At 31.7% G+C, this 8,432-nt stretch overlaps 1 protein-coding gene across 2 annotated transcripts in view; it reads left to right on the forward strand.

Moving 5' to 3' along the window:
* Positions 1-8,432, forward strand: part of LOC145260069 (very long chain fatty acid elongase 4-like) — a 100,497-nt gene that overhangs the window by 45,430 nt on the left and 46,635 nt on the right. The window lies entirely within an intron of this gene.

Consider the following 8,432-nt stretch of genomic DNA (forward strand, 5'->3'; position numbering starts at 1 on the left):
CGAAGACAATAAAAATGACGGAGACAAGAGTGTCTATGATGATGATAAAGTCGAAAGATATCCCAAAAGAAATAGAAGGCGACCCAATTTTTTTGTGGTCGACAGTATAAAAGATTATCAAATCGACTATTGCTATTCAATGGAAAATGCGCCAAAAAGCTTTAACGAAGCAATTAATTCAGAACATTGTGATGAATGGAAAATTGCCATGAAAAAAAGAAATAGATGCCTTAACCGAAAATGATACCTATACGGTAGTGCCTCTCCCAAAAGATAAACATGTTATTTCTACAAGATGGGTCTTTTCAAAAAAGACTACAGCATCAGGTGTAGAACAGTACAAAGCTAGATTTGTTGCTAAAGGGTACTCTCAGATTTACGGTTTTGAATATTTTTCTACGTTTTCACCGACCACAAACCTAATGACAATCAGAATTTTACTGCAAATCGCATCACAATATGACCTAAACATCCATCAAATGGATGTAAAAAATGCTTATTTGAATGCCCCAATAGACTGAAATTTATATTACCCCTCCAGAGGAATTTATAATGAAAAATAAAAATAGCGTGTGGCGACTTAACAAGTCATTATATGGTCTAAAGCAAAGTGCTCAGTGTTGGAATACAGTATTTCATGATTATATTATTAAACAACAATTTAGACAATGCGCTGTAGACCCCTGTTTATATACCCAACACAGACGATAAACTACTGATTTTGGTTTTGTGGGTCGATATTTTAATCGCATCAAATTGTAACATAATGTTAACCGATGTTAAGAACAAATTGAGTAAAAGATTCAAAATGACCGATCTTGGCAAAATATCCTGGTTTCTGGGGATAGAATTTACTCAAAGCAAAGGACTTGTTACGATGACTCAATTGAGATACATCGACAAAATACTATTAAAATTTGGAATTTAAAAATTTAAAAGAAACGCTCTACACCGGTTGAAAATGATATTAATAAAAATATACACACAGAATCTGAAATAATAAATGACAAAGAATACCGCAAAATTATAGGTAGTCTTATATATTTAATGACTGCAACCAGGCCTGACATATGCTATACAGTAACAAAACTGTCACAAAAATTATCATGACCGACAATGAAGGATTTAAACAGAGCTAAACAAGTCCTGCGTTATTTAAAAGGAACTAAAAAACAGAAGTTAGTATTTAGAAAATGAAGAAATCCCCTAAAATTAAAAGGTTTTTCAGATTCAGACTGGGGAAACAACGAAGATCACAAAAGTATATCTGGATACTGTTTCAGACTCTCAGAAAATGGGCCTATTATTTCATGGAAATCTAAAAAGCAACAGATTGTATCTCTGTACGTGTGAAGCAGAATTTATCGCAATCACACACATAACCCAGGAATCACTGTACCTTAAAAATATCCTAAAGACTATTTTAGAGCCAGAATTAACTAAAAGCCCCGTAGTAATTAATTGTGATAATCAAGCCAGTATAGTCTTAGCACAGAACACGATAATCAACCAAAGATCTATGCATATAGATATAAAATACCATTTCATAAAAACGAGGTGAAAAGGAATCCATTATTTTGAATTACATATCATCAGAACAAAGTATCGCTGATGTATTCACGAAACCCGCAACAAAAATAAAGTTACAGCGTTTTTTCTCAAAACTTGTTGGGGGATTCGACTGAATAATTTTTTTTTTTTTTCCACGGCCCTGTAGGTATATAAATTTCTATATATATATATATATAAAAAAAAAAAAAAAAATAGTCCTGGACAAGGCATTAAACTGTATCCATTTCATTTGTATTAACACTTTAACCTACTAATGCGTAACTAAATACTTTTGCTGAAAAAGAAAAAAAAAAAAAAAAACTCTTTGTAATTTTCCTTTTCGACAAAATACTTTATGCATGCTTATTTTAAGGCGTGCAGAAATTACAATTGATTTTTATTTTTTTGTGCACATTAGTTCTCTTTCTTATTTTTCAAAAATGTCCTTTTTTTTTTTTTTTTTTTTTTTTGCGCATTGTTTTAATTAACAAAAAAAAAAACAAAACATGTGAAATTGCTAGAGAAAAGGTTTAATATTTATGGAGCAATTCTGGTTTCTGATTGGTTGGTAGCAGAACATGAATTAATTCGATTTGTCAGTTCCTAGCAGCATCGTTTATAAATAGAATCGTCCAATTGTGTGGGATCATACCCCATTATACATCCAAAATATTGCAACACCTCCAATCTGTGACCTTTAGGAAGCCTTTAAAAAAATGCTTAAACTAAACTACTGTGATATGTAAAATCCTGTATATAACCTTAAACTGCAATCCCTCCCTATTAGGGAATGTGAAGGTTCTCTGAGTTGACATTCATATACATTTACTATAAATTATTCGGATGACAATTCTTATTTTGATTTATTCACACAATGTTTTGACCATTGTAGGTGTATCTTGTGGAACTTGGGAATCTGAACAAAATCTGAATGGAATTTTGAATGGAACTCTTTAATTCACAGGAGTAGCATACTCCCGTTCTATTGGCCATGAAAAAAAGATTTACACTAGCAACCAAACTCCAATGTCTGTCTCATTGCCAAAATGTTATGTCTCTATGCTTGTTTTATAAGTATTTTGAAGGAATGTTGTTTGACGATCTCGAAGCATTTTACTCCCCCCCCCCGACAAGTAGCAAAATCCCACACCTATGCTGTAGAAATCCCTGTAATGCTGAGAAACCTTCTACTCAAATAGTTTCTTCTCTTAAACTGCTAGACTTTGGAATTCCATCCCTGGTCCTTGCTTTCCCTAACTGTATTGACCTGCAGAAGTTCAAGTGTAATGTGAACAGATATCTCCTTGCTTAACTCCCTACATAGTATTCTATAAATTTGGTCCCAATTAGTAGCCCCTTATATCAAAGTGGCACTGTGCCTAGTTTGGAGTTAAATAACATTAAAAAGAATGACTGCGCATAAGTTTTAAGTAATTCACAATTGTATTATTTCTATTGCCTGCATTGAGGAGTGAACCTTCAACCTCTATAATAAGAGTGCCACTTTAAACTGAATTTTACTTTGTACGAATCGTTGTGGACAAAAATTCAGAAACATAGTATACATTTACACCATGAATAAATATTTTCAAGATATTAATCACTTAAGGTTAAGAACTTAGTATACAAAATTTTATCAAAATCACTTGTTTCAATATTAAAATCCCTGAAAAGGGGTTGGTGTATGCTGTAAAACTAAACTGAACTGTTGTATGTAATCTTTATATAAGGTTGAGTATGTGTATATGTTTATATATTTTGTCTGTACAGGATTCACTCTTACTCTAATTAACTGATTATTATAAATTTTTTATTACGGCGACTAGATGTAAGGGTTGACCATGTGAGCTATATTTAGTTTAATCTAGTTTTGTGAAAAGGGGGTCAAAGAGGAAGCGAGTTGAAGCCCTTCATGAAAATTCAGATACATTCAATTTTTGTGAAATTTCAACAATAGGTATTAGACTTAATCCCTAATTTTCAGTTTCTTTGGAGTATTTTAACTGACATTTTAGGGGCGTGATATGGGCACAACCTCTCACTTTAAAATTTAAATGTTTCAGATTTGAATAAATTTGATTCATAGTCATTGGACACCAATCAAGCCAGATTCTTTGAATTTTAATCTCTTAATAACTTCCTTATGCTTAAGCCTTAAATTTTAGACATTTTCTAGAATAAAATCGTGTCATGTATTTTAATCAAATTAGAATAAGGATTCTAGAGATAAGGTATAGTATGATTATATCTTTATTTTAATCTCAGTAAGAAGACATAAGTGTTGCAAAATTATTTTCTTCGGGGGAGGGGAGCGGGTAATTTTTACCTTTCTTGGGCTAGATATTCTTCTAGTCTATTTTATAAAGAAAAGTTTTGTGTTTGTCTGGATGATGGAAAGTAAGAGTGTACACAAGAATAAACTTAAAAAGGTTACATCCTCAGATTCAATGAAACACAAATCAAATTATGGTAATAAAAATAAGAAAATATTCATTTCCTTGAAGTTATTAGGAACCAAATTAGTGCATGGAGGTTTAAAAATTTACTTTTGTTTTATTTCTTTTTATTTTTACAGGCAACTGTTTGAAAAATAATATTGGAACTAAGTTTAAAGTAGGACAGCTTTTTTTTTCTTTCTGCCCACTTTTTTTTTTCTCTGTTATATTGAAACAGAAAGTGTCTGAATTTTTAAAATGAGGATTGATAATTTGGATTATTCCGACTACTGTTCTCATCTTGAGTGTTATTTTCACAACGTTTTGGTCAATGTAACTTCCAACCTTCAAGTGTATCTTGTCGAACTTGGAATCTTTCTATTGACTTAAGCAATCTGCACATAATTTCAAACAGAATCCTTTATTTAATTCCTGGGGGTAGCATGCTTTTGTTCCATCAGCAATAATGACCAGATAAATCTTGAGTAATTCACAATTGTATTGGTATCATTCACACTAAATGAAACTCTTTGAGGTTCACTCCTCCGTGCAGGTAATACTAAAAATACAGTTGTGAATTATTTAAGACTTCTACATGGTCATAGTTAGTGGAATTAGAGCACGGATTGAATAAAGGCTTCCGTGCAGAGTTCTACAAGATGCATCTTAAGATCAGGTTACGTCAGCTGAGATGTGAGAATAACAATCAGGTTGAGAATAGTACTCTGAATACTCCAAACTATACAAGTTGAGAAAGATGTTACACTTTTTTATATACATACCCCCACCCCTATCCCCGAGGACATACCTTTTGTTTCTTAGTCTTTATTTACCATCTTCTGATGGAGGGGCTACATGTGAGACAAGGTCAAAATAATAACGATGAAGAGGGAGAATCCAATTTTGCCAAAAGGAAAACTGGTGCAAAAATCAATAACAAAATTGTCCTAGTCGGGAAGAATTTCTTTTCTGACCAGATTCATTTTAATCCGTGCCAGGCAGCCTTGGAGATATTCCTGTCTTTTATTAAAATTGATCAGTGATATGTAGAATTTGTTTAATTGAATACATGATTTTCTTTCTCCTTTTGTTTTCTGGGTTGATTCAATCAGTATAGTGGAATACTTTAATGTCTTCCACCTGCTGCTAAATAAGATTTTCTTATTGCTCAATAATGTATTTATGTATCCTTGTTCTAGTTTGTGTCTGCTGTATATTCTTAGTAAGTATATGTAGGTGCAATGATAAGATGCAGTCATATATATAAAAAAAAAAACATTAGATATGATATTACATCATTATAACTCGGTTGGTTTCACTTAAACTTGACCTGACCTTTACATTTAACCTTGACCTTAAAATTGTTTTAATTTTTAAAGATGTTTTCATTAGTGTTGGGATGATTTAATCGAAAACTTTTGGGAATATTGAAATCCGAAAAATATCAACCTAATACAAAAACAAATCTTTTGTCTTATTGGTTAAAACTTTTTCAATTGTTGGTACTAATGATAAACCAGTAAAATTAAACTGCATTGATCACAATAATGAATTTAGGTAAAAATGGCACTTATAATATAGCATACATGGATAAATAGGACAAAATATAGAATATAAAATACCATCTCACAATGAGTTTATCAAGTTCTTAAAAAGTTTGTTCAATTACAAATAAAATTATATTTATATTTAAAAGTAGACGAGGATTCTTCCCTCCCTCAAAAAAAAAAAATAAATAAATAAAAAAAATACTTTTCAGGCAGTTATGCAATTTTTGGATCTGAATCTGTAAAAATCTTGGTATCACCCCATCACTAGTTTTCATCAATCCTATGTTAAAAAAAAAAGAAATAACCCTTTTTCACTTTATAAAAATTAAAACTAATGTGAATATTTTATTAATCTTAGCAATTTAAAGTCATTTTTTTTTTCTTAAAAGAAGAAAAATGATTTCATGAAAATAAAAAATGTCTGACAAATGCGAATTATTCCTTGTTGCATTTAATGAATTTTCTCCAAGATAAATATTACAATTACTAAATGCCAACTTTAGTTTTATGTTTTCATTAGACATTTTAAAAATCAGATTTTTAATTCAACTTTATAATTAAAAGTATCTTTTATTAATGCAGAAATATGTAGTTTGCTTGAAGCAGTATGCATAAAGAGATGTGTTTAAAGGCTATGATAGTACAGTTTTGTAGAAAAACACTGTTGGATACATGAGATAAACAGAATAAATCACAAAATTGAAAAACTTCAATAATTTTCGATTATAAATTATTTATTTGCCAACATAATGTGTTGAACCAAGATTTGTATAGTGGTGTTCTCCGTTCTCTGAATTTTTGAGGTATAACTTCATCTTCAGAAAGGAAAATTTATACAACCACTTGGCGGAGATTGTTTTACCAGGAGCTGGAAGTTATAGGATGTCTATGGCATTATGTTAGCAGAAAATCATAACTTATTGTTGAAATGCGAGTGCGTGTTTATGTTCGATATTATTTAAATTATTGTTACAATATTTTACCAGTAATAATTATATTATTATGCATTTCATTTAGATGTAATTCTAGTTTATTTAATTCTTATTATACACCTGTGCAAATGCAGTTTTTTTTTCTGTTTTGTAAGGAAGCAACTTGTGACAAAATTTAAGCACATAACACTATGATACCTTTCTGGATTAACACAATACATTGATAAATAATCTATAATTGAAAATTATTTAAATTTTTCAGTATAGTTATTTATTCTTTTTACTTTGTCTCATTTTCAACAATGTTTTTCTACAAAATTTCATTGACATAGGCTTCAAACACAACTGCTTATCTTTTATCAGTGTTGTGGCCTTTGTTTTCTTTTGCAAAATATGAATGGTCAATATTCATATTTTATCATTGACTGCATGTTTGGAAATAATTCATTCTCTGCATACACGAGTGTTATTGTTACTAACATGGATGGGCGTCAGAAGAAAATGATTATGGAGAAGTCTGGAGGAATGATGATGGTCCATACAAAATAATTCATTTTTATTGACAACTTGGAGAACACAATTTATTTTATACTTCTTATTCACTCCAAACACGGCACATTGCCACTGGTATGTAAGGGGCAACTGTGAATTAAGTACCATGCCTTCAGGCACTCTCTAAGTAGGGACTTGAGCAGCGAGATGTTTGTTCACATTATGCTTATGTTTCTGCATGCTAGTATAGTAAGGGAAGCGGGATACAAGGAGGGAATTTTAAAGTCTGGTAGTTCGAGGGTAGAAACTTTTAGAGTAGAAGGCTCTCTAGCATCGGGGGGGGAGGGAGGCTCTGCAGTGAAGGTGTTGGATTTTGTTGCTTTGTTGCTTGTCTGGTTTGTTGAGAGTATTTACATTGAACGGACATCAGTGTTATAAGTTCGTCAGAGTACATTCCGTTAAATTAATTGTAAAACAAGTACAAGGATGCAACATTGTCGCGATAGAATAGAGGTTGGAGCTTGGCTGACAGTGTGAGATCTATTAGATTGAAGACTTTTTTTGGACTCTGTTCAATACATATAAACTAGTTTTTGATGCACTGGCTGATATGTGGTAATAATATTCCATATATGAATAAATGGTTTTGTAGAGAGTATTGAATGAGTTCAGTGTGTCTCGGAATGTTCCAAAAGTTGATAGATATGTTATTTCATAAGTTTGTGTGTGACATTGTGAAAGATGAGCAAACTAGTAGTGACATGCTTTTGTATTGTCCACAGGTGAGTATAAGTGCAAACTTGTAAGTTCAAAATGGTTTCTAGTTGTGTGTGCCATGGTGCTCCAGCCCAGAGACCTAAGCTGACTAGTGACATGCTTTGTTCTCTGAAAGGAAACTGAAAAAGTTGAAGGAATGTTGGTGTTTATGTTTTTATATTGCATGTGAAATGCTGTGATTTGTGGAAGGAAACTGCTGATTGAGATATTGTCCAATTGAGGCTTGATACTTTAAACATTCACTGCTACCGTTTCTTCCATAGAAGAAACAACTGAATACAGTAATGTACATTTATTATAGTTTGTTGTTGAACATTTAAGGAGTTAAAGAAATACATGAACAGTACATGAAGTTCATTCAAAAATTAGTACTAAACAAAGAATCAAATCGTTTTTATTACAATAAGCAACACTTGAGAAGCAAGAAAAAGGATTATCGTCAAGATTGCTCTTTTTGACTCCTGGCTTTTGCTCTGCAAATGGGATGACACTGACCAGCAAGATATAGTTCCTTCTGATTAATAATTATCTTCTCACATAACATGACCTCCCTTCTTTCACTATGCTAAGAATGGTTTTCTTATCTGCTTGACCATGTCTAATTATCCAGCCAAATAGTTAGCATAAACTGGAAGTCAAAAAGAACAATCTTGACTGAAACTAACTTTTACTTTGAATTTGTTTCTGGCAGTGAC

This window comes from Euprymna scolopes, chromosome 3, assembly GCF_053919585.1.
Source record: "Euprymna scolopes isolate OS-2025 chromosome 3, ASM5391958v1, whole genome shotgun sequence".
Lineage (NCBI taxonomy): Eukaryota > Metazoa > Mollusca > Cephalopoda > Sepiida > Sepiolidae > Euprymna > Euprymna scolopes.